The sequence below is a fragment of the Salmo salar genome, chromosome ssa02, assembly GCF_905237065.1.
Source record: "Salmo salar chromosome ssa02, Ssal_v3.1, whole genome shotgun sequence".
In the NCBI taxonomy this organism is placed as follows: domain Eukaryota; kingdom Metazoa; phylum Chordata; class Actinopteri; order Salmoniformes; family Salmonidae; genus Salmo; species Salmo salar.
The window spans coordinates 35,780,057-35,805,634 of NC_059443.1; the positions used below are offsets into that span (position 1 = coordinate 35,780,057).

At 41.0% G+C, this 25,578-nt stretch overlaps 2 pseudogenes; both read right to left on the reverse strand.

Moving 5' to 3' along the window:
• Positions 1 to 2,827: 2,827 nt before the first annotated feature.
• LOC106581785 (uncharacterized) lies at positions 2,828 to 24,748 on the reverse strand (annotated as a pseudogene).
• On the reverse strand, positions 13,192 to 17,275 carry LOC106581792 (protein rapunzel-like; annotated as a pseudogene).
• Positions 24,749 to 25,578: the final 830 nt, after the last annotated feature.

A 25,578-nucleotide genomic window follows, 5' to 3' on the forward strand; every position in this document is an offset into this window, starting at 1 on the left:
ATTATGTGAATCTTTGAATACTTTATGAAAGTGAAAATAAAAATCAAGCCGTTTAGGAAAATATATTCAGATTAGGATTATTTTCTAGTTTTGAAAGGTTTAACATTTTACCACATATTGCAAATAAACTGGTATGAACAATCTAACACGGTCATGCACAATATGTGGTAAATGGCTTCAAATGTTAATCCCTAACTACTTTGAGACAGCTGTATATTGTGGCGAATCACCATACCAAATCTGTCATTCTGAGGGAGTCTTGGGGAAGACCATTGAGAAGCCTGTTGATCTGTTTGTTGATAGAGCCCTCTGTTTTCAGAGTAGCACTGACTCCATGTCACCATACAACCTTTCTTATATGGCCGACTCTTTTCTCTGTATACATCAATGATGTCGCTCTTGCTGCTGGTGATTCTCTGATCCACAGAGGACACCATTCTGTATACTTCTGGCCATTCTTTGGACACTGTGTTAACTAACCTCCAGACGAGCTTCAATGCCATACAACTCTCCTTCCGTGGTCTCCAACTGCTCTTAAATGCAAGTAAAACTAAATGCATGCTCTTCAACCGATCGCTGCCCGCACCCGCCCGCCCGACTAGCATCACTACTCTGGACGGTTCTGACTTAGAATATGTGGACAACTACAAATACCTAGGTGTCTGGTTAGACTGTAAACTGTCCTTCCAGACTCACTTTAAGCCTCTCCAATCCAAAATTAAATCTAGAATCGGCTTCCTATTTCGCAACAAAGCATCCTTCACTCATGCTGCCAAACATACACTCTTGTAAAACTGACTATCCAACCGATCCTTAACTTCGGCGATGTCATTTGCAAAATAGCCTCCAACACTCTACTCAGCAAATTGGATGCAGTCTATCACAGTGCCATCTGTTTTGTCACCAAAGCTCCATATACTACCCACCACGTTGACCTGTATGCTCTCGTTGGCTGGCCCTCGCTTCATATTCGTTGCCAAACCCACTGGCTCCAGGTCATCTATAAGTCTTTGCTAGGTAAAGCCCCACCTTATCTCAGTTCACTGTTCACCATAGCAACACCCACCCGTAGCACGAACTCCAACATGTATATCTCAATGGTCACCCCCATAGCCAATTCCTACTTTGGCCGCATTTCCTTCCAGTTCTCTGCTGCCAATGACTGGAACGAATTGCATAAATCACTGAAGCTGGAGACTCATATCTCCCTCACTAACTTTAAGCATCAGCTGTCAGAGCAGTTCACAGATCATTGCACCTGTACATAGCCCATCTGTAAATAGCCCAACCAACTACCTCATCCCCATGTTGCTATTTATTTTTTTGCTTTGAACCCCAGTATCTCTACTTGCACATTCATCTTCTGCACATCTATCACTCCAGTGTTTAATTGCTAAATTGTAATTATTTCGCCACTATGGCCTATTCATTGCCTTACCTCCCTAATCTTACCTCATTTGCACACACTGTATATAGACTTTTCTATTGTATTATTGACTGTACCTTTGTTTATTCCATGTGTAACTCTGTGTTGCTGTTTGTGACGCACTGCTTTGCTTTATCTTGGCCAGGTCGCAGTTGTAAATGAGAACTTGTTCTCAACTGGCCTACCTGGTTAAGTAAAGGTGAAATAAAAAATAATAATAATAAAATAATAATTCATTATGGAGAAACCCGGATAATGTTTTTTAACCAGATGAACTAAGTAACCTTAGCTCCTTTCCCACAAAGCAGATTCCCTCAATAGACCAGGCTGGCAAACAGAAGCTTTGGTCGTTCCATATTGGCAGTTGGAATTGACGTGCTATCACAGGGAAAGCTCTTTATACAGGAGTAGAGCTCCATGGATCAATAGATGTTACTCAGGAAAGCCCACAGAACCACTAATGAATACAAGAGGTTCCATGGGCTTATGCTGTATGGTTTCTGCAATAAGAGTTGAACTAACCACCAAGCTACAGTGAAAAACAGACCATGGAGACTAACAACATGTCTCCAATTCTGTATTTAAAAAAAATTTCAACAAACCCCACCAGCCTATGAATTGAGACGTTGCAATTATTTCCTTACTTATATACTATACTATAGCCTATAGCCTAGGCTGCATGAAGACCAAAATTACGTCCAGAGATGCCGTGTTTACTCCAATTTCCTGTCCTCCTGGGGAATATTTGACAATGGAATTCAACTTTGTGGCATTGTTTATCCTGTTGTGATGATGCATTTCACCAGTGGTCTGCAGGACAGGTTGTATGGTGTGTTTGAAGCAGTGGCGGTTCTAGCTTGTAAGGCTACCAAGGCAGTAGCCTGCCTAGCTCACAAACTAGAATCAGGGCGCCCACTCCGACAAGGTTAATTGAACCACAGTCCCACACGGTGACATGATATCATTGACGTGATGTGCAAATGAGCGATAGAAAACCGATCGCGCAAATGTCACCATTCCGATTTTTTGGGGGCGGGTGCCCTGTGACGCCCCCCGGCAAGATGCCGCACTGGGAGGCTGCCCATGTCTCGTATACCTAATTCTGCCACTGGTTTGAAGAGAAGTGCTCTTTCATGGTGACTATTTGACACACCCATTGGTCTGCAGCATTCTTTCTCTTTTCAACACCATCTGTTTTTCAATGGTGGTAAATGTATGATCAATGAGACCCTTCTTATGGAACTCATACCCTTGACTATGAAACTCAACCTTCAGAGAGTAGCAATGTTATCCCATAAAGCCACCCTAGTAAACAACAAGTAAACAACAAGAAATATCCTAACTCCTGTTTTCCTCACACAGCCCATAGACACATTAAGAAAGGGTGCACGGAAGACAAGGGGATGATTAAAATACATATATTTCCTACTGCACTGTGTATTACAGACTGCGCTCAATGAATTTTGACAGGCTTGATTTACGATAGCGTAGCACTGAGGCTAAAGCCCTGGCAGAACCATATAGCTACTCCACTGACACAGAACTGCTGGCCGTCTCCACCGCTCTCCACCTCCAACACGGCTAATGAGTGATTCCATCATGCTGATACAAGCACTTTGGAGCTCGTCCTCAGGATATTAGCTCAGCCAAAGATTACTCATAGACTATCAAACCAAAGCTGTGGACAGGAAACGCTGACTTATGTGCAAATATCAATTCAATTAGTAGGGGACCCGGTGAGTGCGGGTGCACTAGCTTGCTTTAATGGAAATAGACGTCAACATGTTTACACAAGACAGGCAAGACACACATATATACATCCAATAACAGCTGATGTGTTGCTGTTTATTGTCATGAAGCATAATGACAAATGTTGTTTTTATTATGACTGAATTGGTACGAATTAGAAAGATTAGTCAATTAAACATCACTTCACATCCATGCTGTAACAACTGGCATGAATAATGTGTTCACAAATAGGCACAGCTCGGGAGGTAATACAATTAAAGTTCTGCTACTGCAGCATGCTTGATATGAGTTCAGAAGCAAGAGTTTGAGTGTATTGTGAAGACAAGGCACAGTAGAGAACACTGAGTGCCAAGTTGTTTTCCCGGATGGCAGAACAGCTTCCATGCTCTCTTTCATTGTAATGTAGGCCAGCCTGTGTCGTAGAGAGACAAAATGAGAGCACAGCTCACCAGCTACCATCTCAGCAAAATCATCTCTGTGGAATTGTGGGCAGCAAGGTTATTTCTCACATAAACTGTGAGTATTTGGCAGCAGGGTAAGATGCATTGAGTTAAGCTATTTAACTATGAGAGAGTGTCTACTAAAATGTGGTCATAAGCTATGGTAGGAGTTAGTCACTTATAATAATAAAATGTATATACAGTTAATGAAATACTCTGCAAACACTGCCTCAAATTAGCAATACATTCAGATTTCTATGCAGTGAATCTAATTGCCACCAAAGCTACTTGCTATACACAGTGCATAGTATTACTTAATGGCTAGGACAAACTGCATGGTGTATTCACAAAACCTCATCACCATTTACCCTAATTTCCCACACATCCTCTTTGAGTTGGTCAATTCAGAATTTAGAATAACCCCTCAGGTTGATAACATAATGATCCCTATTTGTCTGACTTGTTGCACCTCTATCAGCATCACTCTGAGTGTACGCATAGTGCCACGGTCTTGTGCCTCTCCCAGTAGTGGCAGTCCTCAGGGAAGCTCCAGGTGGCCCCGCTCTCCTTGTGGTGACTGACAGCATGTACCACGTACCCCGCCAGCTGCTTCTCCAGGACCTCCACCACGGCCTGGGCATCACCCTTCTTCCCTGGCTCCACCATCAGTTGCCGGATGCAGTCGCGGGGCACCGGTTGGGGACTGGTGCTGTAGCACCTCAAACCAGTTCTGACCGGCCATGTGTTGGAAGTGGTACCCCGGCACGCCAGTTCCGATAGCTGCTGCCAGAGGGGTTGACCACTCGGACCGACCAGCTCACCCAGTTGTATTTCCTGGTGAGGAATTCCTGTACATCCTGAGCTGTGTCCTGAAGATTGCGTTCCTCTTTTTCCTGGAGAAGACGCTGGGCGTCAAGGCAAGCCTGTTCAGGGAAGGCTGCTACGCAGGCCTCGATGCATGCCTTCATTTTTGATTCCACTTCCTCGATTTTTCTGCTCCAGTTGTCGATGGTTTCCTCATCTGATCCCTTGGTGAGGGCACAGTGGCCCGGCAGGGCAATTAGGCCCAGGCAGAAGAGCTCCTTCATCCTCACACAGAAGTCCTCCAGTAGGTGCCTGTTCCTCGCCTCATACCTGAGACAAATGGAGAACCAACCACTCAGCTGTTGTGAATAACAATAAAATGAATCATCCTATTTACCATAATCACAAGTTAACAGTTCAAATTCATTCCACAAGTGTTCTCAAACTAAAATACTCAACCAATGACATGCTCCACAGATGCATAAATGCCCATTTAGCATGATTAAGAACACTTTACCTCTCCACCACCTCCAAAACTCCCCAAAGCTGTTGGTGTCATCAGAGCATCATACAGCACATACAGGTTCTTCCCCCTCCGGCTTGGAGAAGTGCTCAAAAAACAGCCTCTTCTTGACCTCCTGAAACTGTGGCTTGGCCTCCAGAATGTCCATGTACTTCCGGAACTGGTTCCTGATGTTCTCCTCCACTGAGAAGTACTGGGAATCCAGCCGGCCCTTCTTAATCTCACAGTCAATGTCCTCCAGCTGGATGGACAGTATGTCCAGCTTGTTCCTCACGGACAGGAACTGCTCTTTGACATAGAAGACCTCTTTGCTTTTCACGGTGTCCAGTGCTAGTCGTAGGACAGGGGCGGCTGGCTTACAGAGAAGGAAGAGCTCCCCTACTGCGCTGGCCAACACCTCAGCCCCTCACCTCAAAACTCTCCATCACAGCCTCGATGGCATCTTTCTTCTGGGCTAACACCTTCTCCAGAGGACTTGCCATGCTCTGGAGGGAGAATCAATATGAAAGTTGAACTATGTGTCAGTGCCTGTTTAGGTGTGCCGGTCTTCAGAAATCTGGCTCAAAATCTGGAGGGAAAAGCTGCACATTAACCTCAAATAAAGTGATGGAATGCCCTATAATAACAGTTGACATTCAATCCCTTATGGGGGCGCCATGTGTGAGTTTTCTCTCCAGAGTAACACAGATCAAATTATCAATTTCGATATCACTATTGGACATTTACAAATAAGATTGAGAACCTTGTTACAGACCAAAACATACATTTATGGGCCACATCACGATTAAATCTTAAAGGGGCAATCAGCAGTTCCTACACACATTTTTGGAATTATAAAGTAATGATATGTACCCATTGATTCCTGAAGAATATAACATATAAACGCCTGAGCTTAGTTCAACTATCTTACCGTATCAGAACCCAAAATATGAGCTGGTTTTACTCCAATGCTTGTCAACAAAGTAAATATAAACAAACACTATAAAGTCTCAAAACATGGTTAAAAGTATATTTTTTATATCATGTATGGTCAGTCCTTACATCCATAGCTCTGTTTATGATATTATAATTTTTTTAACGTTATGAACGTTATAGTGGAGGGGTGTTTTTTGTTATAGTTTCTACTGCTGTTTGTCCCTTTAATGATTGACAGTCAGTAAAAAGAAATGCATAGAATATCATAATTAACTCAATAAAGTGCTGTAGTCAGGCAGCAAGTGTAATCGCTGGCCATGAATGCCACTATGCCACTATTTACAGACACGTTTTAGAGATGCTTGTATACAAGAGCTACATTTTTATATCTGATATTGTCAAGGTCAAAGGTAAAAATCTGTATAATATTGAATGAGATGCAACATTTGCATGTAAAACAAATGACAATCTAAAGCCAAAAGAGGATGATACGTTTATCATGCCATAAAATGACTGAAATAGACAGAGGTGTGAGCAGACCCTTCACTGGGTCTGTTTATGCATAATTTGGTTTCAAAACCGACGAAGTCCAAGCAATAGATATAAAAAAAAATCCACTTTCATGCCTTGTCTGCAAACTCTAATAGGCTAAATTATTGTGTCCTTGGTCAGACCACAATCTGTAGAGGATGGATGGTCATACAGCCACTGCGTCATTTTCAAATACATGATGTCCAATTAACCAATTAGCCTAAATAAATAAATACCAATTAGATGTGTTTTATTGGAATATCTTAGACTATATTTTTGCCATCCATCTGTGTTGTAATTTCCAATGTTTGAGAAAAAAATGAATAACAACATGTAGTAAATTTTAATACTGACTTTAATTTACTTCTACAGTTGTATTACTCCAACTGCAATTAATAACGATTGTAGGTCGAATAATATAATAATTCAGTGTTTTCATTCATGCCCATGTATGATGGAGACACACTGTATAGGTACAATTACGCATGCACCACTATGTGGTGGAATATTTTTGGATTCCGTCTCCCCTGACTCAGCAGCCAGTGCTTACGTTTAGAGGTTTTTGCTAAACTCTTATGCGAGAGGGAAAGATAGATGTGTCTGTGTATTCTCGGGTACAGGCATTTGGTTGAAGATCTTCGAAGAGACTATTGCGCACTTTGCGTGAAAGAGTCAGCCATTGAAAATGGGTGCGGAATGTGCACACATTGTGTATTCTGAAATGGTCAAAAAATATCGGTTAGTACAGCACGTTTGTATAAATGTGTGACAGTGTAACATGTTTTAGCGGTTAAGACATTGATCGATGGGTGAGACGTCGATACCTTTTACCGAGTCCATCTCCCCGACAGGGAAAGCTTTACTCTGCTACCTATAACACATACAATATTTTCTAGCCTAATCTTTTTGTTTAGCCAGCATTGTATTCAGGAGTTTACTTACTGTAATCCAATTAAGGAAGTGTTGTATACAATTGTGTGTGCATGACTTTGACTTTTACTAATTATATGACAGTTCAATAATAGAAATTGGAATTTACAATGGATTGAAACAACTCCCTAGTGTCTAAAACAATTAATTGCATCTCTCTCTCTCTCTCTCTCTCTCTCTCTCTCTCTCTCTCTCTCTCTCTCTCTCTCTCTCTCTCTCTCTCTCTCTCTCTCTCTCTCTCTGCTCGCCATAGACTCATGAGCTACACCCCATCCCCGCATATCATTATTTATAAATCATTATAATCTGCTTATAGATTTGGTTAATGCACAATTGTACCTTTCTATTCATTGATATGCTATGAAACGGATGACAAAACACAATTTAATTTAATGGCATTTAATTGCCATTTAATAAAAAAATATATCTTATTTTTCGGTGTATTTGAAGCATGCAGTGGCCAATCTCAAAAGATGACTTCTGACTGATGCATAAAGTTGTGGGAGCTGCACATGTAGTCCAACTGCACATGAAACAAGTGAATCCGACACTTCATGAAGTTATGCAGGTAAGACAATATCCTTTCTCAGACAGTTGACCTACTTGTCTTAAAACCTGTTGGGGCTAGGGGGCAGTATTTGCACGGCCGGATAAAAAACGTACCTGATTTAATCTGGTTACTACTCCTGCCCAGTAACTAGAATTTGGATAGAAAACACTCTAAAGTTTCTAAAACTGTTTGAATGGTGTCTGTGAGTATAACAGAACTCATATGGCAGGCAAAAACCTGAGAAGATTCCATGCAGGAAGTGGAAATCTGATTTGTGGAATTACATTCAACACTTTGCCTATGAAACACACCGTGAGTTAGGATTCATTTAGCACTTCCTAAGGCTTCCACTAGATGTCAACAGTCTTTACAAAGTGGTTTGAGTCTTCTCCGGTAAAAACTGACCGAACAAGAGGCCTGGAAAGTTGGTCATAGGGGGAGGGCCATTACTACTATGACGCGTGCGCCCGTGGGTACCCTTTTGTTCCGAAACGTTTAGTAAGACAATGCAATCGTCCGCCTTGAATATTATTGAAGCTCTGATTGAAAAAGGCCCTAAAGATTTGTTATACAACGTTTGACATGTTTGAACGAATGTAAATATATATTTTTTGCACATTCGTGACGACAAGTCCCGCGCGCCTCGTACATTATGAGTAGCCTTCGGGAACGCGCTAACAAGAAGGAGCCATTGGGACATAAATTATTAACTTTTTCGAACAAAACTACATTTGTTGTGGATCTGGGATTCCTGGAAGTGCCTTCTGATGAAGATAATCAAAGGTAAGGGAATATTTACAATAGTATATTTGATTTTAGATGGTTCCAAGATGACGCAAACCTGTATCGCCTAGCCTATTTTTCTGAGCATAGCACCTCGTTTATTGCAAAGTGTGATTTCCCAGTAAAGTTATTTTTAAATCTGGCAATGCGGTTGCATTCACGAGATGTTAATCTATAATTCTTTGAATGACAATATTACATTTTAACAATGTTTGCGAATAGTAATTTTGTAAATTGTAGCGCTGATCCACCGGAAGCATTTGAGGGAAAATATTTTCTGAACGTCACGCGCCGATGTAAAATGCTGTTTTTATATATAAATATGAACTTTATCGAACAAAAAATGCATGTATTGTGTAACATGATGTCCTAGGAGTGTCAGCTGATGAAGATTGTCAAAGGTTAGTGCTGCATTTAGCTGTGTTTTGGGCATTTGTGATGCATGCTAGTTGCTTTGAAAATGGCAGTGTGATTATTTTTGGCAGGGTACTCTCCTAACATAATCTAATGTTTTTCTTATGCTGTAAAGCCTTTTTGAAATCGGACAACATGGTTCGATTCAGGAGAGGTGTATCTATAAAATGGTGTAAAATAGTCATATGTTTGAGAAATTGAAGTTATAGCATTTATGAGGTATTTGTATTTCGCGCGACGCGATTCCACTGGCTGTTGACTAGGGTGGGACGCAAACGTCCCAGGTTCCCAGACAGGTTAATAGATTTCAGTTTTGGTCCACCGACTCAGGGGAGGGGGTGTGGGGGGAAACCTGTTTTTCTGGCTGGCATGAGGACTACGACAGAGGCGTAGCCTATAGCTGTGTGCGCTGTCTAGATGTCTGTTCTTTAACCGTGTAGTGGCCTAAAATAAAAGCAGACTTTTGAGTAGGCCTACTCTCATGGTAATATATTTTCCTAAATTAATGTACTTTTCATTTAGCCCCACCATGAGGCTTATCAAAACGGCCCATAGACCTTTACATTGATTTGCTAATACAGTTTGGTATACACCGGGCCCTCTGGTGGAAATATACAGTACACTCTTAGATAAATGAGTTCTTTGGCTGTCCCCATAGGAGAACCCTTTTGGGTTCCATGTAGAACCCTCTGTAGAAAGGGTTATACATGAAACTCAAAAGGGTTATAGCCGGAAACAAGCATCTTCACACAACAGCATCTGCTGGTGACAAGAACATTCACACATTCACTAATACATCATAGTCATTTATTATAACGATGTTATAACTACTTGTGAGTTATGACAGCTAATAGCAAATGTTAAAATGCATTATATCATTAGGTATTAAATTCACTTATATGGCATCATATGTTGGTGCCTACAGTAGCAGTGTTACCAAATGTTTACTTATCAGGATTCCAAGTCTATTCTGACACCTAGAGGTATGAAATTATGCTACAGCAGGGATCTCCTACCCTTTTCCTGGAGAGCTACCCTCCTGTAGGTTTTCGCTCCAACCCCAGTTGTAGCTTATCAACCAGCTAATTATTAGAATCAGATGTGCTAGGTTAGGGTTGGAGTGAAAACCTACAGGAAGGCATCTCTCCAGGAACAGGGATGAAGAGCCATGTACTACAGTCACTACCCGATTGGCTTTATGCGACACATGGGCCCGATCCCAAAAGGACCACTAGACCTTTTACCTTATGCACTTGTGGAGATATGATAACATTAGACATATGCAATCCATATGATAATAGCTCCACCTTGCCCTCTGATAGCCTAAGTGGAAGTTTCACCATATTGCTTAAAATAATCAAATCCTCTCAGATCTCCGCAAGTGCATAGGGTCTAGGGGTCCATTTGCGATTAGGCCATTGACTCAGGGGCAGACTGGCCATAAGGCAGTTTAGACAAATGCCAGATAAATTGTTAGGTTTTTTTTGTTTCACAAAATTATTATTTGGCTAATAATTTGGGTCTTGGGGAAGAAAATGGGCCAGTGTGTTAGAAATGTTCATGCCTATTTCTGGTCCCAGTCCGTCCCTGCATGGACTTCTCAATACTCAGCTCCTACCTTTTTCAATGTCTCAGATACAGTCAGATCCATAATTATTGGCATCCTTGAAAAGATGAACAAAAAAAGACTGTATAAAATAAAATAGAAATACTGAGCTACAGTGCCTATAGAAAGTGTACACCCCCTTGAACTTTTTTCCCCTACAGATCTACACAATCTACTCCACATTTTCAAAGTGAAAGAAAGTAATACAATTTTTTTTTAAATATAATAATATGGAAATATCATAATTGGATAATGTGTATTTTGCATTAAAATGTGTGTAATTGTCCTGCAGAAAAATAAAATCCCAGGGTTAGGTTTTCAAAAGACTGAGGTGGGTTCTGTTGATCCTAACAAACTCCCCAGTCTCTGCCGGTGACAAAAATACCCATAACATGATGCTGTCACCACAATATTTGAAAATACAAAGGGATCAACAACATTGCATTCATTCCATATTACTGGCCTGTATGACAAAGTGAAAAGAAATGAGCCTGTCTTAAAAAATCCATTCCAAATAATCCATTCTGTTTGTAACAAGGCTGTTAAGTAATACTACCAGACAAAAGAGCAAATAAATTAACTTTTTGGCCTAAACTCAAAACTATATTGTGGTGGCAGCATCACGTTATGGGTATGCTTGTCATAGGCAGTGACTGGGGAGTATGTCAGAATCAAAATAAATATTAAAGGAGCAAAGCCAAGGGAAAAAGTTTGCGAAAATCCCAAAGTCATTTGAAAACCTCACCCTGGAATAGAGTTTTATTTTTCAGCGAGACAATGTGGTGGATGAATCAGAATTAGTTGGGTAACATAAGTAATTAAGATGTCTTATCTGCATAATATGCTTATGTGATATACTTGTTATTAGAATGTATTTCTTTGGACTCTGGTGTTGGCAGTTGCACTTCTTCCCTCAGCTGGGGCTCAGTCACTTGGGGCCCAGAGAGGGGAGAGGTCAGACTTGTCTTTTACATGTCTCTGGTGCTATGCAGAATATCAGAAAGGGAAGAGGACAGATGGAACATTGTCTTCATATGTGAATGTGTCTTTACCTATTCTTAAACCATGTGAAGGGATGGCGTGATTAATGGGTAACCAATTACTTGTCTCCACAATGTCTGTGCGCAAGTCACTCCCTCCTTTGGCATTGGGGGAGGTGTATGGCAGTGTCTGGAACCATTGTATGTCCTCTCTGATGTTGCACTTATCCTGGGATAGTGTATGACCTAGAGACTCACTCCACTCAGTGAGCTTGTCCAGGAGAGGGGTCAAGAAGGGGTTTTTCTTGAGATGGGAGTATCTAGAGTTGATAATTGAGTTATGCCATTGAATGAGCTAATGTTTTTGTGCTATACCGTACCAGGGTGAGAAGGTTCCAGTTTGGAGTAGGAGGACCAGACACGGGTCTTTACAATGAAAACTGTTGACACAGCAGTTGCTGTCTGCTATATTTTAGAGATATCTTTCATACAAATCTTAACCTTGTGACCATTCTATGTATCTGTTGTTCGTCATGTAGGTTGAGAGGGGTGCATCTTTGTACTTTTGTGTTGTCACTCTCAACGGTTCATTAGAAATGGAAAATCGTTGAAAGTCAGTGCTGTTGCAAAGCTCTTATTATTAAAGATGTAGTTTAAGTATAACTTTGACTGGTGTGTGAAGTTTGTAACTCTCCTCATTTGGTAATGCAGAAATTAACTACCACAACAATTACACATTTTAATGCCAAAGACACACCAGAATGGCTTTCCAAGAGTTGTACCTGAGTGGTCTAGTCTCAGTCCTGACTTAAATTTGCTTGAAAATCAGAGACAATATTTGAATATTGCTGTCCATCAATGATTCCCAACCAAATGTAATGAGCTTGAGCAATTTTAAACGAATCACAGCTGTAATGGCTGCCAAAGGTGCTTCCACCAAGCATTAACTCAGGGTGGTGGAGACTTACCCAATTATGATATTTCAGTTTAGGTTGTTTTGGTATAGAAACATTTCTATAACCTTCTTTCACTTTGAACATGTTGAGTAGGTTGTGTAGATCTGTAGGAAAAAAATATTGATTTTAATCACTTTTTAGTTTTCATTTTAAGGCATAAAAATGTGAAAATAATTGAAGATGGTGTAGACTTTATATTGCATGCTCAACATTTTTTGTAAATTATATTATTTTATACTAATACAATTGTTCAGAGAACAAGATTTTGTTTAACAAGTCTCAAGAGATAAGGTAAATACATATTGATACCCCTGTTTTCAATACTCTAGCAGCCTCCCCTTGTGAAGAAAACTACACTGATCCCTTTTCTAATTATATTATTTATAGAATTGTATTCTTTTTAATCAAGGGTGCCAAAAAATTCATGGAACTGACAGCATGTATTGACCCTCATCATCATTTTGAGATAAACCAAGTTAAAATGATAATACTATTGTGAATGCCTCAATATATTTTAATGCAAAAAATCTAATACAAGTGATATTTTACATTCAATCTTTATTGATAGTGCTGCATAGTACAACCATGCAACAAAGAAAATAACAAAAAAAATAGGCTATGACATTTAGATGAGGAGCATATATTTTCAGAAAGCCCTAAAGAGGTACATTTATTCCCATCTAATTCATTTTAACAGTGCAGAATTATAACTATTTAACAGCCATACTTCTCGGTTGTAACAATATTAGAGACAGGGACTGGTACCACAGAATAGCCATTCCATTGATATAGGGTTATGAATCATAGATATGGAGAGCTCTCTTGGATCTATGATCATAGAAATGGCATCAGTAACACTGGAAATCTGAATAGTGGGGTTAATAGCACAAAAGAGATCAAATCAAACTGCAGTGCTTTAGAGCACAAGAACAAATGAAGTAGAGAAAATAACTTTGTGAACCCTTTCTTAGGCAAAGACACAGTTAAGGGGACATGGAACATGAACCACAGTGTAAGAGGAGACATTGTTGGTCAGTTATGAGAGGATACTGATCAAAAACACATAAGAGAGGAAGCACTTAAAGCTAATGTATACTTTGACCTTTTGTATTGTTGTGTGGTTAGTTTAGTGTTGTCACTGCACTTGGTTGGCTTACATCACATCCAACATAATGTAGTGTGTTCATGAAAACAAACTGAAACACCATACAATATGGTTGAAAAGGAAACAGTAGTGTTTTTGGACAGTATAGTAACCCAGTTTTGGTATTACATTGAACAGGCTACAAGTGTTTAGCGTTAGTTACACTATGACTTTCATCCCACTGACTTCATTATCAGGGTCATAGCTCTTTGACAGACAGTCTAGTGTTGTTGAATAATTATGGAAGCAACATAATGCTAGTGTTGTGTGTGTGTGTGTGTGTGTGTGTGTGGCATTAATGATTGGATTCCCTCCATAAATACATTCTTAGATAAAATATCCAAAGTTAAGTTAGATTTTGGTAAAATTATTTATCAATTTTTTTTAATACTATTTCCAATTAAATGCTAAATAATAGTTAATTTAGGTGCCGATAATAAGTAAAGTAATACTAATTAACCCACAGTAAAGCCATTTTTGTTTTTGTTTTTTGTATTTAGATAATTGGCATGCTCTGTTAAGTGTCCACAGTATAGATAATGTTTTTATTTGAAAGTGCTAGGTTGCATCAGTGGCACTATTAGATTTGCATGGAGTATATATCTGTTCAAATAGATACCCATTATGGTGCATCTTACATTCATGCAACAGAATGAGCCCATTCGAACTGTCTCCCTCTAAATCACCAGCAAATACCTATGCAACACAACATATTTTTAAAAAGTGCTGAATATTGTCAGACATTAAAACCACTACATCTTACTCTTTAGAAGATAGGAATGACATAGTTAAATCTAATTAAGAGCCAGTCCAAATGTTGATATTCAGACTGCTGTGTATGCAGGTTTCCATATCAACATTCACATATATTATATAGGTCTGTTAATTGACTACTGCTGTGGATGAGGCAAATCCCTAACTGTTTTCATTCAATCTACTTACCACTAACTCATAGATACCAACAGTGAATAGCCATGTGATCATTAAAGAATCATTCATCCACATCACAGGAGGCTGCTGAGGGGAGAACGGCTCATAATAATGGCCAGAACAGAGCGCATGGAATGGCAAACACCAGTCCACTAATTCCGCTCCAGTCATTACCACGAGCCTGTCCTCCCCAGTTAATTAAGGTGCCACCAACCTCCTATGATCCACATTGATAGACAATTAACTGGTTGAATAAACAGACGTTGTATACACAGCTGTCCTGGAGTAAGGAGAAAATGGTGGGAAGGAAGGAAGGATGCGGGGTCCTAAGTCATAGAGGAAATGTGGAGAGAGTCCTGCATATTGAGGACAAGTAGCAACCTCTACACCTCCTTCTCCTCCTCTTCTTCTTCACTTGCATTTCTGGAGGGCCTCCTGCATCCTCTCCTGCACGTGCTCCATCTTCTCGGCCCACTCATCGCTGATGCCCTCCTCGTCGTCTCCGATGACAGCGGCGTAACCCATGAGGGCGATCAGGCCGATGCAGAAGAGGTATGTGAGGCGCGTGCACAGGTTCTCCATGGTGCGGCGGTCGCCCTGCGAGTGCTTCAGGTACACCTCCAGGATGGGCCGGCTGAACAGCATGGGCTTGCCCACCACACCCTCGTAGAGTGTGTGCAGGTTCTGGTCGCCTAGGTCGTTGGAGTAGCTCTCCTCGAAGTCATCCTTCTTGCGCTCACAGTGCTCGGGCCCCACCTCCACCATCTCCATGAACTTGCGGATTTTCCTCCACACAACAGTACTGGCCGTCCAGCGTCTCCTTCTTGATCTGTAGCAGGGTGCTGCGGTTCTGCTGGGACAGCTGGTCCAGGGCACGGTTGACCGAGCCAAACTCGCGCTTCAGCGTCTGGATGTCCTCATCGTCCACGTGGTGCAGCACCACTCGGATTAGAGAGCCGGCCACGCCAAATATGGGGTTGACCACAGCCGCAGCAGATGAGATGGTGGCCACACACTGCAGGACCTTCACCAGGCCCTGTTTCAGCTTGGCCCTGTCCTCCACGATCCCCATCTCCGACATGATGGCAAGCAGGGGGTCACGACACAGAAGTCAAAACCAGGTAGTGGTTTTATTATACAATCTAGATTTAATCCATTCCATTCATTGACAAAGAAGATTGCCCACCAGCCAAAAGGAAATTACTTTTCTTTTTAAATTGAGGGAAGAGGACTAGTTTAGTCTCCAAACAGCTTTTAACCTTACATGGATACTTCAGGATTTTGGCAATGAGGCCCTTTATCTACGTCCCCAGAGTTAGATGACTTGCAGATACCCATAGACTTCCAGTCATTGCGCTAATGCTAGTTAGCATTGACTCGCAAAATTACCTCTAACTTCCTTCATACTGGACACAGACATAAAAATGGTCTGACTCTGGTGAAGTAGATAAAGGGCCTCATTGCCAAAATCCCAAAGTATCCCTTTAAAGCCCTCATATGCCCACCTGACCCTGGGAGTGGATGAGGATCAGTTCCCCTCACACTGGGCCAGCGCCTCATCCATCTTGGCCTGAATCTTCTCCACCCTGGGGGCCCATTTATCCCTGAATTCAACGTTCACCCTCCTCTCTGACCAGCGTATATGCCATTAGTGTCATCAGGCCCATTTGAAAGACATTAGCCAGTTGGGAACACTTTTTCTCCATGAGGTCTCGGTTTTGCTTGTAGTGCTCTAGGTACACCTTCAGCAAACCTCTGTTCAAAAGTTGTATTCTCTTCTATGACACTGCTGTAGTACGTGTCTAGAGCAAGGGTATCCTTGTCTCTCTCATAGACCCTCTGGAACTCTGAACTCGTTTTTGATCTGTTCAATGGTGTTGAGGGCAGTGTACTGGTGCTTGATATACTCTTCATACTTGCTGTACTTCTCATTGACCTCGTTCAGGTGAATCTGCTTCAGAATCTGCTGGTTTGTCTTGGAGATGCTTTCCAGCTTGGAGTGGTTGTGGCCGAATTGTTGGGCGTCCAGGTTTTGGGTGAGGTCTTTGGCGACCAGGCCCTATGTCACCTTCACCACTGCAGTGACTATGTCAAATAGTGGGTTAATGGTAGCGGCGGCGGAGGAGACTTTCTCCATGCCTTGTAGGATTATGACCACTGTCTCCTTGTCCATGGCTGCTGCTGCACATACGACTTCACTGTCATCCTAGAGAGAAGAGTCTTTTAGTATGTACATCGCTCATGTCTGCAAGTAGTGCCAACTTTATTGAATGTGAATTATGTGGGGTGATTTACTTTAACTTGTATTCAGAATATTCACAAAGCAGCCTTGTGAATCCTTGATAACTTTTTGTGTACGCACATTCGGCAAATGCATCTGTAATTTAGCTGAATAATAATAGAATATTGTCATACAGCTGAAGAACAGATTAGCCTGCTCTTTGAACACCGACTGACTCTACAACATTGGGACACAACATTATACCCCTTATTTTTAACAAACAGAACAAGTATCCTGCTGCAGCCAATGGCAGATGGTTGCTGTCCAGTTCTGAAACTGGAGTTTAAAATACCATATATGCCCCACATTAGATGGAAATGTTAATTAAATAAATACTCTTCTCAGAGTATTGATGAATGTACCATATTTTATGCAATCATTGGAGGGGATTACGTATTTTGATATCAGTGCGATCTATAACTAGCACTATTCAATCTGAAATTGTGGACAAAAATATATGTTACTGTGCTAGATACATTCAATGTCCATTGATTTAATCTAAAATTATGATTAGTAATCGGATCTTACCAGAGTCAAGTCGGTAGCTGTTTCCATCCTTCTGGTTATGTAGTAGTACTCTTGGTAGTTGTGCTTCTGTAGTAGTAGTATAAGTAATAGTAGTAGTAGTAGTCTTGGTATTGTGGTTCTGTTGTCTCTGAACTAGCAGCCTTTACATCCATCAGTAGACCTTGGCCAGTCCTCCGTGCCATGTAAGGGCAGGGTGTGGGAGTGGCTCATGTATACACAATGCTGATTGGGTTACGGGGAAAAGGCTACTCTTCAATCCACTTTTGATTGGTTCACTATCCCACGGCCGCAGTGTCGAGTGATGCCAACTTCCATGGAAAGCTTCCATTAATGTGAATGGAACTAGAGGAATGAGGAGTGACAATGACAAAGTGCAAAAATATTTTTGAAATATTTTGTGGTTTTTTTGGCTGTGCTCTTCAGAAGGTTTAGATGGAAATGATCTTGAAAGTTATGATGCCAGACGACGCAACTGCACACAAAGCTACTGAGGTGAGGATGTCCATGGTTGCTGTTTCAAGACAGCTGCTAATGTAGCACCTTGGGATATGTAAATCTTACTCCTCAACCTGAAGTGTCCCCACTTGCGCCACCAAATAGCTAGTTGTGTGGCGTGACTGGTAAGACGCTTTGGGAGGGCAGTCACATGTGCTAGCAAACAAGAGATCCTGGGTTTGAGCCTCTGTGTGAGCCGAATTAGGAGGTGGTACTCACTAAGCAGGAAGCGTGACATCCATTATACTAACACCAGTACCACAGCTGTCGTGTAACTGATACCCATTGTCAGCTAAGGGGTGCACAGAGGTGTAGCAACAGCCAAAATAAAACTGTACACAGTACAGTAAGTTCGCAGTAAGTTTACTACGTAAAACAGAAATGTAGGTAAAATAGTGAAAGCTTTAATCAAAGTGGAGGTGATATGTAGGCTACATTAAGAAGTGTCAGAGCCTTTGTATCATTGCTGTGAGTAAAATATCTAAGTAAAATTCAGAGTAAAATTTTGAAAAAAGTATTTGTATCTGTTGACAAGTGAGTGGAGGAATTGTAATGGCTTACGCTGAGTCACAGCTCCTGGTCTGGGACTGATGTGATGCCTGAAATAAATAACATGCACTTATTACTACTAATCACCGTACCTGAGCACAGCTTATAGTGTCCATTCAATTTCCAGTTGATATTGGACAGCAGTGAAGCTGTTAACAGCCATCTCTGTTAGTGAAACCTAAATCAGTGTGCTGCTAACAGCTTTGCTTCCTCAACTGTCCCTGTGTCCACTTTACTGGGCTCAAACCAGTGACGCTCTAATCGCAAACACACGTGACCGCACTCCTTGACAACTTACCAACCAGTTGCGCTATAGAAAATGATCCGATACGATAGCACCATTGGCGACATTTAAGCTAGTTGTGTGGAGTAACCTCATGGCACTTTCTTACCTCCATTACATTAGCATAGCAGCCCTCCTTTCAGCACAAGGCCGATGTGAATGTGCCTTTATGGAGGGGACTGATAGCTCCAGTGAGGAAGTCATACATTTTGAGTGGTTGTTAGAAGCAATGGACGCTAACAGCCACTGGGCAGGACACTGAATCATACAGAGAAGCAGAGATGACAGAATATCTGAGCTCAATTTTGGTGGAAGAGAAACCTGTTGTAGGGCCCATAGTGTCAGATGATGCAACTGCACATACTGTACAAAGAGATACTGAGATGAGGGTGTTAACTGCTGCCAACAACCGTACCACAGCTATTGAGCAACTGACACCTAAAGTTGTAACCAGACAAAATTATGTTATACACATTGCAGTAAGTTTCTATAAAACACCATTATGACAGAAATGTAGGTAAAATAGTGAAAGCTTTAATCAAATTGGAGTTCATATGTAGGCTATATTAAGAAGTGTCAGACAGAGCCTTTGTATTATCCATGTGATTAAAATATCTAAGTAAAATGATCTAAGTAAAATTTGTAAAGAAGTATTTGTAGCAGTTGACAAGTGAGTGGAGGAATTGTAATTGCTTACGTTGAAGGGTTTGACAAGCTCCTGGACTGCGACTTCAGGCTCTGATCGATGTGACGCCTAAAGAAAAGATAACATCCATCAAGATTGGGGGAAAATATGAACTGCATCTGTGCACAGCTAATAGTGTTCTCAATTTCTAGATGAGATTAGACAGCATTTCTCTCTACAGCCTTTCATACAGTTTTTAAAAGGAGATCACATTGCCTACTATACAGAGACATTGTATTTGTCAGTGAAGGAGTTAACAGCTATCTTTGTTAGCATAACAGCCCTCGGTTCAACACTTCAGCACCACGCTGCTTTGAATGTGCCTCTAAAAAAAGACTGATCGCTCCAGTGTAGCCATGATATCAGCGATAGCAGGTGAAATGTGGAAGTCATGCCCCTCAAGTGGTGGTTAGAAGCTAACAGACACTGGACAAGACTGAGTCATACAGACAAGCAGAGACAACAGACTGAGCTTAATCTCAGTGGAAGAGAAACCTGTACTATGGCAACACAGTTGCTTAAACTGTTACATCAAAGACACTACTGTACATGAAGTAAAATAATTTCATGGTGCTAATTTAACCTGCATGAGTTGAGTGAGATTGATGGACGTTTTCAAAGATCGGCAGTTGCCAAAGGTGTACCTAGATCACTGCGACCGAAACCGAGGTGGCTTAGCGGCAAAATGCTGGGTCATCTCTTCCACATGTTTGAAATACAAAATATCTTGTTGGTTTTTTTAGCTGTGGGTTTACATGGACATTATCTTGAAAGTTATTATATGATTCCACATGATGCACACAAAGAGCTACTGAGATGAGGGTGTTTGTGGTTGCGTTTTTTGTTTTACAGCTGCTAACAGTCACACAGCTGTCGTGCAACTGACTTACATTGTCAGCTGTTTCTAAGGAGTGCACAGAAGTGATGTAGCCAAAGTAATATGGTGGGAGCTACTCTTCAATACACTTTTTGTTCGCTCACATGGCCACTACTGCAGTAGAACATACAGTAGCTACAAACCAAAACAGAAGTCTAAAATCTGAGTAGCAGTGGCATTTGGCAGTGAAGGAGTTAACAATTCTCTTTAAGCATAGCAGCGCTCTGTTTAGCACTTCAGCACCAGGCCGATTTGAATGTGCCTCTATGGAAGAGACTGATAGCTCCAGTGTTGCTGCGACAGCAACGCTAGCAGGCTGAATGAGGAAACGATGCCCTTCGAGTGGTAGTTAGAGGCAATGTGCTCTAACAGCCACTGGGCGGGACACTGAGTAATACAGAGAAGCAGAGACGACAGACTGAGTTCAATCTTGGTGGAAGAGAAACCTGTTGTAGGGCAGCACGGTTGCATAACTATAGTACTACATCAAAGACACTACTGTACATGAAGTTAAATCATTTCACTGTGTTCTAGTGGAGGAATTCAGAGGCTAATTTAACTTGTATGAGTTGAGGTGTATTGTCTGAGAAGTGCTTTCTCAGTCTACACAGTGGTTCTTATGCTCATGTTTAAATATGTTGCAAAAACACGTAACTGTTGACCAAGGTGTTTTTGAAAAAGCACAGCCTTAATGTACCACAGTCACGAGTTGAATTTGACAGATATCAGACTGAGAGCAGTGGCGGTGTCAAAGTGAGAGCCTGCTCATAATCTCTTTTAGTCTCTCAACTCACTGAGTGCAAATGATAGGATAGGAATGCCTACTGAGACCACAGCCACTACAAACATACACCCCAGTTGTGGGATTGCAGCAGTGGCTAAATGCCCATGGGTTCTGGCAGAGGTGCACCCACATATACAGGCGGAGACAAGGGTTTATCAAGAGTAGAGGCACTGCACACAATAGTGTGAGGAACACCCAGGTTGCCTGTCTTTGGTCCCACTCACTCTTTTCTGCCTGAATCTACCAGAGAGGGCAGTAAATGTACATATTTTTATGGGGTGAAAAACTCAGTCAGATTTCAGCACCAATGATGTGGACTGAGTAGCAGTGTCACTCCAGAGCACATTTTAACCCTTTACATTCAGGCAAATATGAGTTAGTAGGTTTGGATAGGATGTTATTGAAATTAAAAAGAAGCAAATGGGGAGATAGTAGCTTAACGTAATCTGATTAAAAGCCCAGTTTTCATGAGAATATGATCCCTTTCAGGACATTTTCTGCCTTCCGGTGCTCAATTAACCCTTACCACACCAGTGAGACAACATGTCACTTTCTGAGATCTGAAATATACCTATGGATACAATTTCTAATTACTTTGGATAATTATTTATATTTTTGTGTCTTTCCCTTTACAGATAACACTGCATCTGAGAGAGAACTCGTTACCCATCACCCATCAGTCAACCCAATACGGCTTTGAAATGTAGGTAATGAAAGTTCATTGTTTCATTTAACCTGGTGGGGAAAAAATGTACTTCTAAAACAACAAAAACAGCAAAGAGTGAAGTAATTTAAGAAACATAAAGCACTATTACAGACATTTTCACATTAGTAGTCTGTCTATCATCATCGCAGAAATGCCAGCAAGCGGCACTGTAATTTAACCCTTTGTACAAATGAAGCCTGTGTTTAATTGTTCCTCCCAATTGAATGCTTTATAACTGGTGGTTTCAATTCTACCCATCCCATAGTAAACTGTTGGTACACAGTAGAAAAGTGTATGCATGGAAAAGTGGATGTATATGGGCTGTTAACCCAATATGCTATTTCAGGGAAACTGCTGACCAGGCCCCACGGCCGTTAAACTAACATCTCCCTTTTAGGTTAACCGATCACCACTGTGCTACTGTATAGCTGAGCCTTCAGAGACTCAGGAAACAGCAGCACTCCCTGTTTGAAGCAGTTAGTCTAGGCCCATGTCCTGAAACCTCAAATACCACCATTATTTCCCAAATAATTAACTTAATTCTAAGTTAAAGATAGTAATTTGTATTCAAACAACATTTTTCCTGATCATGAGTACAAACAAAGCAGCTGCGATGGTGCTTCAATCAGGAAGTGGGCAGTTACTCTCACCACTCTCCCTAAGTGCAGCGGCAATCTTTACAGTCTCTAGATATGCACATAGCAGAGCAAGCTAAATAAATTCTACATGTTATCTCACACTAAAATCTTTACAAAGTTTACCATTTGCATGTTTGCTCTTTATTTGAATAATTTTGTGTCTCTTACTGTTCAATCATCACAGCTTCCCATCTGTCTTTATAGAGCACAGCCTGTGAAACAGTTTGGGCACTTCCCTTTGGACAACAGCCTTGAGACCAATGTAGAGCTGACAATAGCTGACTAACACAATAGACAACAATACAGTTTCTTCTGGAGTTTTACTGACTTTGTGCGTACTAAATCCAACCCACATCTCCTCTGCAGCAGCAGAGCCAGCAAGCTCCATTCCCTTCCCAGCTATGGCTACCCCTAGCCGTGCTTCCATATTTACTTAAATATGCACAGCATCATGGCCTGTCCCTCCCTTCTCTATAACATTATACAGACACCACCTAGCACCTGAAAATCTACATTTTTCTGGATACATTTTGAGATTAGAGTCTCTATATACCCCACATCCATCCAATGGCACCCTAACCATAGTAGAACATAGCTTTTCTTACCTTTACAAAGTGCCTCTCTATACTTCTCTCTCTCCAAAGTCCCAACCTCGATAGCCTCCTTCCCAGAAATCCCTGCAAAAGGGGCACTTCCATGTAAATTGAATGTGTAGAGGTGCTCATATTGGACTCAACCACTAGTGTAAAATATAGAAGGCACCAGATGCTCAGTAAGGGCCTATTTGGGTACGTAGTCCTACAAGTGCCAACATGTCCCTTTGAAATGGTATGACACTGGCCCTATAGTAAATACCCCTCCCCAAACTCCCTCTGTCCTCCCCCAATGACTTTCACATCATATGGCCCATCCACCAGTCATACAGCCAATATTGAGAAGAAATTGTCACTTGCTCAGAGAGTTTCCACTTGGGTTTTGTAGATTCACCAAGCCTTGGAGCCTCTTAGAGCGGCTCAAAATCATTGCTAGGGGATATTTTGGACACAGAGACCCCTTTTTATTGAAACTGACCACTTGAATGCAGAGGAAAATATGCTGGTGGGAATATGATGCAATCAAGCAAAAAGAGAGCACCGTCTCCAAGTGTCCCTCTCCAAAAGTCCAGAGATGTATCCAGTGGGACAAGGAGATTTCCACTCACACAACGAGAAGGTAATTAACTCCTGAAGTTTAAAATGTAATTTCTAAGAATGTTTTTCTTCATATATTACTGAACAAATCATCAGTTTAAGTGGTGGATGACAAATGCCAATTTTGGGGTCCGCGCTTTGAAAGCCCAACAGGTAAGCTCACTGACAGGACACACAGTAGTGCACAAGGTAAGGACTTCATTCTTGTTCAAAACTATATGTATATACATAAATAAACTATTTCTTTAAATAATTTGAAGGTGTCATATAATATCAATGGTGTATAATCTCAAATTTAAATTATACATATTTACCATATAGTCTACAATATACACCTACCACTTTATTATCATATTTTATTCAGCACTAGCCTTCAGTTGACAGCATGGTCCTGAAACAAGATAACATGCTAATGTTTCTAAAATAAACTTACATAAACGTTAAGTCTTTAAAATCAGAAAATGAACAAAACATAGCCTAGCAGTTTAAGACTTGACTGAACCAAATTTGATACAGCCTACCCGAATAAGCAGCTTTATTTCAGGATCTGGCAGTAGGCATCAAGACATGACATGAGTATGCTTTAGAAATGTCCAGTGTTTTAAAAACAAACACCAAAACCTTGTAGTCTTATTTCACAGTATTTCCAAAATAGAAGTGGTGGTAAAACAAATGCCAGTATTTTCCTGCGAGTCCAGACTTGAGATGATCTTTGTCCTAAAACAATAAGACCCCCAAACCAGTCGTCAACTGTCCAAAGCAACAGCAGATCAATCCAAACCTTCAGGGTCAAAATAGGGCGTAAAACGTGGTCTTTATTTTTAAAACCGTAAATAACAAACTCCTAAAAACCTGCCCAGAACGAATCTCAACACTACAGCACAGATATGCTATTTAAATTAAATTATGTATTCGTAAACAATGATAAATGATATTCAATCGAATAAAAATGAGACACTAGGTACATTTACCTAAGTCTTGTCAGAATATGGAGACAGGCTTCAGCGCCGGACTGGAGACGTCAGCTGCTGGCACGCGCCTGACGATTTTGTTCATGAGAACAGCTGCAACTGTCAGACTAGAATAGAGCACATTTATGAGCGGAATAAGCACCAGAAACAGAAATTAAGTGGGCATGTATCTGAACAGTAGCCAACAGCCATCGTGGTAATAAGCATCACATTTGAGTTGTCTGTCGGCGGTTTGAATGCGTAAATATGTACGTGTAGGCCTACACACACCTGGATGTTGCGAAAGACAGACGTCCTTGTTGATGGGGGTTTGTTTGCAGAGGCAGACCATTGCATGGGTTACAAGGGAAACGCTAACCTAAATACCGGTGCATACTATTCGATAAATTAGGTCTCTTATAAGAGCATATGATTTGAGCAGTTTACATTTTAAACCTTCTAGTTACCCAAGGTTGAATTATACATAAGGGATTAATGCTAGGCTAAATATTGCCTTTCACTACAAGTCCTAACACATATCAATTCAATCAATCAATAAATTCCTGCAGTGTAACAGTATCGCATTCCCATAATGATATGAGGCTACGCTATGGTCTGCGTGCGTAAAACACGCGCCAACGTCAATACGCTTCTACATTGGAACAGAGCATATGTATGAAATACAGTAAAGTGAATGAATGCTTTCACTTTTGTTTCATTAATGTTCTTTATAATGTTGTAACTTTTGAATATCTGTACTATTTATCAGTGGCGTCATGCACTCCAAACATCTGAGGGGCACAAAGTATGTGAGGATGGCTTGGTGGTGGTCAGGAGAGGGGCTTGCCCCCTGTTCATAAATTGGAGAAAATTGAATTTTTCAAACACATTTAACAGCTTTTCTTGCAATCTAGAGCCATGATCATTGTGC